The sequence below is a fragment of the Nyctibius grandis genome, chromosome W, assembly GCF_013368605.1.
Source record: "Nyctibius grandis isolate bNycGra1 chromosome W, bNycGra1.pri, whole genome shotgun sequence".
NCBI lineage: Eukaryota > Metazoa > Chordata > Aves > Nyctibiiformes > Nyctibiidae > Nyctibius > Nyctibius grandis.
Genome location: NC_090694.1, coordinates 21862229 through 21875361, shown reverse-complemented (window position 1 = coordinate 21875361; position 13133 = coordinate 21862229).

Below are 13133 nucleotides of genomic sequence, written 5' to 3'. Positions count from 1 at the left end.
GTGGTTCTCATATTACTGTTGTTTGATTACCTTCTGCAAAGGGTTAAAACTTCCTTGATTTTCCTCCTTACTATAGAAGGTACTTTAGATAAGAAAGGCAAGAAGAATTTATTCTAATTTCTAGGCAAAACACCTGCATTAAAATTGCTTAACAAAGTCATAAATTCCCATCAGGATGTAGAACACATTTATTCAGTTAGTGCAGACTGCAAGTAACAGGCAATGAAACAAATTACCAGAAAGAGAAGTTAAATTTACACACAAACACTATGTACTTTTTAAAGCTGGATGTGACTAACAGGATCAGAATGTGACTTTGGATTTTTTAATGCATCAAAATTTAGAACGTGGTAGAGACAATTAGTCTTCAGATGACAGAATCATTAGCTGTTTACAAAAAGAACCATGGTTTACAATTTAATATACATTTCTACAAGCAGCTGATCAAAAAGCTATTTCCCATCTTGTGTCTTAAAGAACTCTCTTGGGCTATAACTGCTATCTTTGTGTGTATATATATATATATATATGTTTCCCACATTGCTTCAGATGTTAAAGACAACTCAATATTAGAAGTGTGATTTGAAGTAGAACTAATTTTGGAAGGGAAAAAATACATCTGAAAATAATTTTTTAAAAATTAAATACTGCATGGATGTGCAGTATGAACTGTGTGTCAGTGTACAACTAAATATGGAGTGCCTAGTATTTATATTGTAACTAGATCTGCTTGAGCAGGAGAAAAGTCATACCTGCTCTGTCCTTTCTTTGAGTGGCCCTAAAGATAATAAACCTTGACTCTTAGCATCTGATTATGCAGATGTGCCTAATGATACATTGCCTCACAAAGACCTACTGGATTGGGTTTTCATTACCTCAGGAATCTCTGTACCATCCAGAGTAAACATGCCATGAAATAGCTACCATAGCTTTCTGAACATCCTCTCCTCACACTCAACATACCTTTTCCCTCTATTATGCACTTGGTGGAAACAAATCAAGTTCCAGGTATTTGCTGGGACTATTAGGGAGGCAGTAAGTGCGGACAGGACTCAGGAGAGGAAACAGAGTTTTCATGAAACAGAGACCACATCTGGAAGCTGAGTGGCAATGCAGATCAAGAAGTCTCTCCTGGAATAGAAACACACACCAAGACACTGGCTTGTAGAAGACAAACCTCAAGAAACAAAAATTGCAGAAGTCCACGGTACTCCAGAAACTAACAGGGGAGACAGATTTAAATGGCAATACCTAGCAAAACTTAAGTTGTACAAAGCATATGAGATCGGGAAACCAATAAGCACAGTTGGACTGTTTATAACAACAAGCAGCACAGTGTAATGGGAGCAGATCTGTAAAGCAAAGCAGTTGATATTGAGAACTGGATGTCTATACTATGTGCTGCAGGGGTTTTACTTCCAACTAGTCTTGAACAACTTAGTGATTGGAATATGTCAGTTTGAAGCATGTCTATTGGCTTAGTTTCATTTAAAAGGAATATATTTAATGCTCTGTGAAGACACTCCATGATGTCAACCAAAGCTTGAAAAGTAGAGACATTTAAAAAAATAACACACTCCTAATCTACACTATAATGTTAATGTAGAAGTGTGGTGGGTTAACCTTGGCTGCATGCCAGGTGCCCACCAAGCCGCTCTATCACTCCCCTCCTCAGCAGGATGGGGGGAGAAAATAAGATGGAAAAAACCCTCATGGGTCCAGATAAAAGCAGTTTAATAAAGCAAAAGCAAAGGCCGTGTGTGGAAAAAAGGGAAAACAAAATTTATTCTCTACTTCCCATCAGCAGGCAATGTATGGCCACTTTCTGGGAAGCAGGGCTTCAGTATGCATCGTGGTTGCTCTGGAAGACAAATGTCATAAATAACAAATACCCCCACCTTCCTCCTCCTTTCTCTTAGCTTTTATTACTGAGCAGACATCATACGGTATGAAATATCCCTTTGGTCAGTTTGGGTCAGTTGTCCTGGCTATCATAGAATATTTTGGGTTGGAGGGGACCTTTAAAGGTCATCTAGTCCAAACCCCCCCTGCAATGAGCAAGGACATCTTCAACTAGATCAGGTTGCTCAGAGCTCCGTCCAACCTCACCTTGAATGTTTCCAGGGATGGGGCATCTACCACCTCTCTGGAAAAACCTGAGCCAGTGTTTCACCACTCTCATCATAAAAAATTTCTTCCTTATATCTAGTTTGAATCTACCCTCTTTTAGTATAAAATCACTACCCCTTGTCCTAATGCAACAGGCCCTACTAAAAAGTTTGTCCCCATCTTACTTATAAGCCCCCTTTAAGTACTGAAAAGCTGCAATAAGGTTTCCCCCAAGCCTTCTCTTCTCCAGGCTGAACAACCCCAACTCTCTCAGCCTTTCCTCATAGGAGAGGTGTTCCATCCCTCTGATCATTTTTGTGGCCCTCCACTGGACCTGCTCCAACAGGTCCATGTCTGTCTTGTGCTGAGGACTCCAGAGCTGGATGCAGTACTCCAGGTGGGGTCTCACAAGAGCAGAGTAGAGGGGGAAAATCACCTCCCTCAACCTGCTGGCCATGCTTTATTTGACACAGCCCAGGTTATGATTGGCCTTCTGGGCTGCAAGCGCACATTGCCAGGTCATGTCCAGCTTTTCATCCACCAGTACCCCCAAGTCATTCTCTGCAGGGCTACCCTCAATCCATTCATCACCCTAGTCTGCACTGATAGTGGGGATTACTGACCCATTTGCAGGACCTTGCACTTGGCCTTGTTGAACTTCATGAGGTTCCCATGGGCCCATATCTTGAGCTTGTCCAGGTCCCCCTGGTTGGCATCCCATCCCTCAGGCATGTGGTCTTCATTTAGCCTGCAGCCAGGTCTAAACAATAACAGTTTTCCTATCACCCAATGTCCCTTCCCCAAATGAGGAAGGGAATTGGGAAAAAGAGAGGGAGACTCATGGGATGAAGTTAACCAGATTTAATGAAATGAAGAAATCAATATAAATAACAACACAAAACAGACAAAAAAATATATTCATCCACAAATCACTAGCAAGTTGCTCCAGCAATCACAACAACAAACAGGGAGACTAAAAGAAAAACAAGTAGAACAGGAAGAGCCCCACCTCTTCCCAGCAAACCCTCTCTTTTATAGTGAGCTTGATGTTAATGATATAGAATACACCTGTGGGCCAGCCTGGGTCAGCTGCCCTGCATTTAACTGCTGAGGGCCTTAATTACCCTGGCCGGCCACAAACTGAAACCAAATCCCAATGAAACCAGGACAGGATTCCATTCCTTATTCTATATCATTTACATCAAGTCACTACCATTTTTCCCCATCCCTCAACATAAATACACATCCACACAGATATATCCATTCAATACCATGCTCTTTAGCCCAGGTGTCTATGAGGCTATTTCAGAAATGAGTCCCATTGTCTGACTCTATTCTTTCCAGAGTGCCGTGTTGCCACAAAATCTGCTTCTCAAGGCCCACAATAGTGTTACGGGCAGTGGCGTGAGGCACAGGGTATGTTTCCAACCAGCCAGTACTTGCTTCCACCATCATGAGCGCGTAGTGCTTGCTGTGGCGGGTTCGTGGAAGCGAGTGTGACGGACAGAGTTTGTATGCCTTAAACAACTTGTTTGACAACTCTGGCTGGAGGAGGGTATGTGTACTACAGAGGCCTGCAAGCCTGGCAAGAGATAAGGGCCTTGGGAACAGAACAACACCCCTGCTGTGCCTTAATTGTTGTGATTTACAACTCTGGCTGGAGGAAGAGATAAGTCCTGTGGAGGCAGGATGGTATCTTTTCCTTGGGGCCAGCCTACATATGCAACAACTTTGCAAGGCCTCAACCACGCTTGTGCAGAAGTGGGGTCATACAGCGGACACTACAACTAGGGGGGGATCATGACCACCAGACACCCCTTGGGGGACCACTGACTCATTTCGAGAACAATCTAAGACTACAAAGCTCAGGCATCTCAATTAGCATGAGAAGTGAGCAGGGGAGGGGAGACAAGAGGGATGTTACCACCCTCTCCTATCTCGCATGCAAATGACCTAATGTATTTAGACCTTCTCGCTTGGGATGCTGGCACGCTCTCGCCCGCCACCCGAGGACTGATCCTGCAAGCGATTTACCGGAGGAGCAACTCTGCAAGCAATTTACCAACTCTACAGAAAACTTACATCGCTGGATCCAAGGGTGGTGATCTCTCTTTTCCTCTCTCTCATAGTCTCTATCCTCTTTCTCTTTTCCTTTTTCCTTTTCTCTCTTTTCTCAATGCCTTTAGAAACCCAAGACACTTACAAACATGCCACTTTCCCTGTATTAATAAATTGTTCTTAATTTCATACCAGTTATTTGGTGTCATTTCACCTTAATTTACTCCAAGGGATTTATGAACTAGTTGCAACCAGGTCGTAACAGCGAGATGTAATCAATTTGCCAGGCCTCTCCATACTTATATTTTAGCCATCGTCCTCCATACCACAGGGGTTTCAGCCATTTGGCTTGTTTAATTGCAGCACAAGTTTCACATTCATGGATGACCTGTGCAATGGTGTCCATGGTCAAATCTACCCCTCAGTCATGGGCCCATCTGTATATAGCATCTCTGCCTTGATGGCCTGATGTATTATGGGCCCACCAAGCTAAAAATAGTTAACCTTTATACTGCCAGTCCAGATCTACTTGAGCCACTTTGATCTTAACAGCTTGATCCACCTGCTGGTTGTTTTGTTGTTCCTCAGGGGCTCTGTTCTTGGGTACATGGGCATCAACATGATATACCTTCACAACCAGCTTCTCTAATCCGGTAGCAATATCCAGCCATAATTCAGCTACCCAGATGGGTTTGCCTCTGCCTTGCCAGTTGTTTTTCTTCCAGTGCTTTGTAGGTAGATTAGGGTACGGCGACCGGAAAATCTCGGGCTGTAACGGAAGGTAGGCGTGGCGAAAGGAGCAGGATGTGTCATTATCGTGCGAGTTCGTACGGGACAAGATGACTATATAAGGCTGTTACGCAGTTAAATAAACGCCATTTGTTGCATCCTCACATTGGTGTCAGTGCTCAATGGCCCTGGGGTGCGGATAGCCTCAGGCCAGCCAGCAACCGAACGGAGCTTGCTGCAGACAAGCGGCAACAAGTGGTGACCCCGACGTGATTGCTGGACTGGCGGACCGCAGGCGGTCGGAGTGGGTTCGCGAACCATGGAAACCTTGATAAAGGTGATTTCGTTACTGGGCGGGGAATTTAAGATTTCTGTGAAATCGAAAGACGTAGCCCAGTGTGTGGACCGTCTCATTAAAGGGGGGGGCGGTGGCAGGACCGGCTGATTGTTTACAGCCGAATACCTGGGAGCGGTGCTCGATGCAGCTCGCTGAGCGAGCTATGGCAGCGGGTTCTGCCAAAGAATTAAAAACATGGGGAGTTATCTTGTGGCTGCTACGGGCTGCGCGGGAGGACTGGGCGACATGGGATGCGGCTCGGACGTGTTTACATGGGGTCTACCCTGACCAAGACAGAAGTGACAGTGGTGAAACTCCTCCAACATATACTCTCTGAGAGAGGAATTAAATATGACGAAGCTGCGTTAAAGCAGTTACTGTTTTGGGCAAAAGATAAAGGACATTTTACAACCTTTAATGATGTCTTTGAAGTGCCTTTATGGGAGAAGATTGGTGACTCTCTCTGGGATGCGGTGTCAAGTGGTGATAAGGAAGCCTTTAAATTGTCTGCTACATGGAGGCTGGTTAGTGAAGCGTTAAAAGGAATAAAAGCAGAGAGAGAAGTCACACATTCAGCTTTTATGGCTTTAGGACCACAGGCGCCTACTACCCCCTCACTGTTTGCGGGACCAACACCTCCCATGACCCCGGTGGCTGTACCGGTGGCAGCTCCTTTATCACCGTGGGTACGGATGGCTCCGAAAAAAGCTAAGGAGCGGGGAGTGAGAAAAATAGATACAGATCCATCAGAACCGGTAGTGCGCCCTAAAACACGAACTCGATTTGAACTAATTGATACAGACGCTGAACAGGAGACTTGGCAGAAACCCCCTCCGAAACCCCCTCCCTCTCATTGATCTCTCTACGGATGAGGCTGAGCAGGAGGACAAGAAGGAGGGTAAACATGCTTTGTACCCACCTTTACCGGATTCGCCATTTACAGAGTCAGCAGTACCAGAGTCACAAGGACTTAAAGGACTGTTACCATCACGAAATGGACACGAACTTGACATGACAGAGCTTGGTAGACGACTGGAAGAATTAAAGACGGAATTGCAGCAGCATCGTTCAGCCAATGCCTCGGGACACGTGACTATGTCTCCCCCAAAAACCCCCCTCTGTGTTCGAGACAAGTATTAGGGCCACCTCAACCTCCTTTACAGCTCCCTACTCCACCTTTAGATCAGGGCGGGGGGGGAGGTTTGCATCCATCTGGTAATGTGGGAGGTGAGGGAGAGGGTCAGCTTCTGCCCGCGTATACAGGGGAAGGGGGGGGAGGTGAGGGAGGAGTGAAATGGAAAGGGTCATTCGAGATGTGTTATTAGAAGGAGTTGTGATTCCACGGGCATATCCGGTGATTGTGGGTGCGGGTCCTGAGGGAAGAAATATTTGGCAACTGTTAGATCGGAAAATTGTAAAAGAAGCATTACCACTATAGTTAGAGAAAGACAACAGAGGTGAGGACTGCAGAAAAGTTGTTGCAGGGATGGCAAATAGTAATGCCACCTTAACTGAGCTAATGGATGCTTGTGAGAAAGTAGGAACCACCACATTTCAGATGGAGCATTTAGCAAAAACTTTTGCGGCGGCAATTAAGGTAGTTCATCGTTGTTATACATGCGAACAGGAAGGTCACTTTAAGAAAAACTGCCTTAAGAAGTTGAAGCTGAGTGGGAGAGAGAACTCTGTTTTGATGTGTCATTGCTGTGGGAAGCTAGGGCATTTTGTGAAGCAGTGCAGGTCTCAGTATAATGCTCAAGGTCAGCTGATAACAACCAGCTGCAGAATACAGGGAAACTGGAGAAAGAACGCGGGGGGGGAACCGTATGCTGACACAAATGAATCTTCCCAACCAGTTCCAGGCCTATGCAGTTAACTCGCAGCCCAAACCGCAGGGAGCGCAGGACTGGTGTTTCCGCATGGGGTTAACCTGTGCGGCTGCCAAGCCTTGGACCTGTGGCAAACAGGGATAATGCTAATGCTGATTGTCAAAAGATCATTGAAGCTTTACCTGGAAAAACAGATTTGAATGCTATGATAAAGGCATATGCAAAAGTGGGTACTGTGGAACATAAGGCTCAAGTTATGGCTGCGGCCGTACTTGGGGCTTACGTCGTCACAATTGCAGTCTCTATTCCAATTGTTAGCAGGGGACACAACTTTAACAGCGCCACGACACACTACTTCAGAGGTACAGCAACTGATTACAGAAATAGAAAGCAGGCTACATTCCAAATTTGTACATCGTATTGATTTGAATCAGGAAATACAAATTATCACTTTGTTTGATAGGCAAATTCCGTATGCAATAATTGGTCAATGGAATTCAGAATGATCAGATTCGTTACAGAGCTATTGGCACAGATTATTCATCAAAGGACGGATGCGATGTCGGGAGCTTGTGGCCAGAGATCCCTGCATCACTAACCGTTCCTATTTTGCAGCTCAATATTTTGAGTGGTGTATGGCTAATAGCTTTGCTTTGCAAACAGCTATGGAGAATTTCTCGGGACAGGTTGTTTACCACTTACCCTCCCATCCTGTTATAAAATTGAGTGCGGAACTTCCAGTTGCCACAGGAGTGTGGTGCGCAGACACTCCTGTGGATGGAACTACCATTTTTACGGATGGATCTGGGAACACAGGCAAGGCGGGCCTTGTCTGGTATTCTGATGGCAAGTGGGAATCTATGGTAGTACAACAAAAGGGTTCACCTCAGGTGGTAGAATTACGAGCTGTATTAAAAATATTTCAGAATTTTCCCATTCCCTTTAATTTGATTGCTGATTCAGCATATGTAGCTGGCATTATAAAGCAATTGGATAGACCTGTTATAGAGCATATATGTAATCAGTGTGTTTTTGAATTGCTGCGAGCTCTGTGGCAAGAAATTCAAATCCGGACTGCATTGTTTTATGTTTTACATGTAAGAAATCATACTAATTTGCCTGGGTTTATTGCAGAAGGCAATGCTCGAGTGGACTCTTTGGTTTTTCATCCTAAAACAACAATTTGTACCAGAGTGGAAGCAATAGCACAATTGATTGTCAAAGTGCATAAAAGGATTACAGACATTACCGGACTAGACTCAGATGCTATCTATTTACCTATCAGAAAGGAATATCTACAGTGGTTAACAAATCAGTCAACTCTTTTTCAAATGGCCTTACAGGACTTTACTGGACAATTGTTAACACATTTGCCAAAAGATAAAAAGCTACAGTTTATTTGCAAACAGGATTGGGAAGAAAAACCTATCAGATCAGAAATACCTGTGACTGGACTAACTGTTTTTACTGATGCAGGAAAGCGATCACATTCAGCAGTTATTACCTGGCAAGAGGATGGACAATAGAAACATTGTAAATTCTCAGGACAAACTGAGGACTCATTGCAGACACTTGAATTTTTTGCGATATATCAGGTTTTTGTAAAATGGACCAATAAGAAATATGCGACTTTACACTATTTTGCTACAGTTGCATCAAGCAATAAACCTCAGAAAGATACCTTATTTTGTCACCCACATTCGTAGTCATCAATTTGATCAAAATTTGAGCATTGGAAATAATAAAGCAGACACACTTGTGTCCTATACGCAAATATCACCAAATTTATTTGAACAAGCGTGCCTATCCCATCAATTCTTTCATCAATCAGCGAAAATGTTAGCGAAACAATTTCACCTCACCATGGCACAAGCACGTGAATTAGTTAGTGTTTGTCCTAGTTGTCAGAAAATTGACATGGGAATTGGAATAGGGGTCAGTCCTCGAGAGTTGAGTGCGTTGCAACTGTGGCAAATGGACGTTACTCACATTGCAGAATTTGGAAGGCTCAAATATGTTCATGTATCTGTTGACACGTTTTCACATATAATATGGGCAACAGCACAAACTGGGGAAACAGGTCGTCATGTCAAATGACATTTACTTGCTTGCTTTACAAGTCTTGGGGTTCCACAACAACTTAAGACTGATAATGGACCAGCATACTGTTCATAAATTTTTCGTCAATTTTGTCAACTATGGGGTATTACACATGTCACCGGGATTCCTCATTCGCCTACGGGTCAGGCGATTGTGGAACGTGCTCATAGTACATTGAAACAGCTTCTGCAAAAACAAAAAGGGGGAGAGGAAACTGAACCTTCTGAGAGACTTGCAAAAGCTGTTTATGTACTTAACCATTTAACTTTAACAGGAGATAAGGAGCGACCCCCAATTGTAATACATTGGGAGGCAATTTGACAGGGAGCAAGCTATGTGCAAAACAAAGGCAAAGTGTGGTATAGGGAACCAGGTACTAACGAGTAGTTGGGACCAGGGGAACTATTACTAATGGGTCGAGGTTATGCTTCTGTCTCTACAGGCGCAGGAGTACGGGGGATTGTCTCTAAAAGGATGGTTAGCCACATTATTAGAGGGAATAGTTTATATAGTTGTGATTATAATTATCATAGGGATCTACGTGGGTTGTGTTGAGACAATCATTGAGAATAGTATATGGAAGTAGTGAGATAATAAATCTAACTACTTCCAAAGGGGGAAATTGATACCGGATGGTTTAGCAATGGTTTAGCAAGAGTAGGCCTCAGAGTAGGCTCTAAAAGGCCTGATCTGTGTTACCTTTAAACAGAATCAGCTTTCCTGTCAGTAGTTTTCCTTTCAGCTAGAATAACAGAGAATAACAGTATGTTCTGAAGTAAACTGCATGTTTTGTAGATAGAGTCTGCTTATGGGAATGTTTATAATAGGCATTATCCTACTTGTGTTACCCTGTTTGTTTGCATGTTTGCAGAAAACTGTGCAACGAATGGTCAATACAACCTTTGTGGCTCAACAACAGAGAGCAGGATTTATGGGTAACCAAGGCTGGGATTCTCTGACTGGGCTCTGCGAGACACAGGGAACCAGGTTTGAGTAAGAAACAAAAACACAGAATTAAGATTCTTGGGGAGGGGGAAGGATTCCCAGACATAATTCCTGTCAACTACCAATCTCACATTTTACATCGCCCTCTTTGTTCTTTAAATCATTTTGCCCGGGGAGACCAAGAGCGTGCCCCAATTGAGCGACATTGGGGTCCAGGGGTGCCAGAAGTGGGCCCCCCAGTCAAGGTTCGGTTCCCTGGGACAGCGGAGTGGGAAACAGGTTGGGAGCTGCTACATCACGGGAGGGGGTATGCCGCCATCAAACGGGATGATGTTATACAGTGGGTCCCTACACGCTGTTTGCGCCCTGATTTAAAAGAAAATCCTAACCCGAAGTAATATGTACGCTGTCCGAGCTTTATGTTTTGCAGGAGTACCTGTGGGGGAAGCCGAAACAGCACCAGCCTCGACCTTCAGACGTGAGGAGTCATGACAGTACAGAGAGTCTGGTAAAGCGGCGGGGCGCCAAGAAAGATGAGGACCGGCGACCGTTGCTGAGTGAAACAAAAGCTTTGAACAATGCGCTCATGATTAGCTTGCTTTTGCTTTGCATCTCAGGAGTTGCAGGGGAATCTTACTGGAGAACCTGGGCTCGGGATGTTGTATCCGCCAGCTACGCTTACGCTTTGATGCAAGGCTCCAGAATCAGCGATACGCTTTACTTTGCATGACTTGAAGCATGGGGAGGGGGAAATGTAGGTAGATTAGGGTACGGCGACTGGAAAATCTCGGGCTGTAACGGAAGGTAGGCGTGGCGAAAGGAGCAGGATGTGTCATTATCGTGCGAGTTCGTACGGGACAAGATGACTATATAAGGCTGTTGCGCAGTTAAATAAACGCCATTTGTTGCATCCTCACATTGGTGTCAGTGCTCAATGGCCCTGGGGTGCGGATAGCCTCAGGCCAGCCAGCAACCGAACGGAGCTTGCTGCAGACAAGCGGCAACAGTGCTTCAGCCATCCCCACAGGGCATTTGCTACCATCCACGAGTCAGTACACAGGTAGAGTACTGGCCATTTTTCTCGCTCAGCAATGTCTAGAGCCAGCTGGATGGCTTTTACTTCTGCGTACTGACTCGACTCAATGTCTCCTTCAGCTGCTTCTGCCACTCATCGCGTGGGACTCCACACAGCAGCTTTCCACTTCCGCTGCTTGCCTACAATGCGGCAAGATCCATCGGTGAACAAGGCATGCTGCTGCTCATTCTCAGATAGTCTATTGTATGGTGGGGCCTCTTTAAGCATGCATGACCTCCTCCTCTGGTGACATTTGAAAAGTCTTTACCTTCCAGCCAGTCCATGATTACTTCCAGAATTCCTGGGCGATTGAGGTTCCCTATTCGGGCTCACTGAGTAATCAATGCAACCCACTTACTCCACATGGCATCAGTTGCATGATGTGTAGAGGGGGGTCTATCTTTTAAACAACCAGTTCAACATTGGCAATCGGGGCCCCAGGAGGAGCTGTGCCTCAGTGCCAATTACTTCTGAGGCAGCTCGAACGCCTTCATAGGCTGCCAGTATCTCTTTTTCAGTTGGAGTATAACAGTCCTCTGATCCTCTGTATCCCTGGCTCCAAAACCCCAGGGGTCGACCTCAAGTCTCCCCTGGTGCCTTTTGCCAGAGGCTCCAGGTAGGACCGTTCTCCCAGGCTGTGGTATAGAGGACATTCTTTACTTCTGATCCCATCCAGACTGGTCCAAGGTCCACTGCATGGACTATCTCTTGTTTAATTTGCTCAAAAGCCTGTTGTTGCTCAGGGCCCCACTTAAAGTCATTCTTCTTCTGAGTCACTTCATAGAGAGGCCTCACAATCTGACTGTAATGGGGAATGTGCATCCTCCAGAAGCCTACTACGCCTAGGAAAGCTTGTGTCTCCTTTTTGTTAGTTGGCAGAGACATGGCTGTTATTTTGTTGATCACATCCATTGGGATCTGACGGCGGCCATCTTGCCACTTGATCCCTAAAAACTGGATCTCTTTTGCAGGTCCCTTGACCTTTCCACATGTGATGGCAAAACCAGCTTCTGGAAGGATTCTAATTACTTTTTCCCCTTCCTGAAAACCTTCTTCTGATGTATCAACCCATGCAATGATGTCATCAATATATTGCAGGTGTTCCGGAGCTCCACCCTTCTCCAGTGCAGTCTGGACCACTCCATGGCAAATGATGGGGCTACGTTTCCACCCCTGAGGCAGTCGATTCCAGGTGTACTGGATGCCCCTCCAGGTGAAGGCAAACTGTTGCCTACACTCCACTGCCAAAGGAATGGAGAAAAACACATTTGTAATATCAGTTGTGGCATACCACTTCACTGCCTTTGACTCCACTTCATAATGGAGTTCTAACATGTCCAGTACGGCAGCACTCAGTGGTGGTGTGACTTCCTTCAGGCCACGATAGTCCACAGTTAGTCTCCATTCCCCACTGGACTTTCACACTGGCCATATGGGACTGTTGAAGGGGGAGCGCATTTTGCTGATCACACCTTGGTTCTCCAGTTGACGGATCAGCTCGTGGATGGGGATCAGTGAGTCTCTGTTAGTCCGATATTGTCATCGGTGAACCATTCTAGTAGCAATAGGCACCTTTTGCTCCTCGACCCTCAGCAGCCCCACAATAGAAGGGTCCTCTGATAGACCGGGCAGGGGAGACAGCTGTCTAATTTCTTCTGTCTCCACAGCTGCTACACCAAATGCCCACCAGTACCCCCTTGGGTCTTTGAAATAGCCTCTTCTCAGCTAATCTATACGAAGAACGCATGGGGCATCTGGGCCAGTCACAATAGGGTGCCTCTGCCACTCAGGTCCCGTCAGACTCACTTCAGCTTCCAGTACAGTCAGCTCTTGGGAACCCCCTGTCACACCAGAGAAAGAAATAGATTCTGTCCCTTTATAGTTTGACAGCATTATGTTGCATTGTACACCAGTGTCCACTAAAGTCCTATACTACTGTGGTTCTGATGTG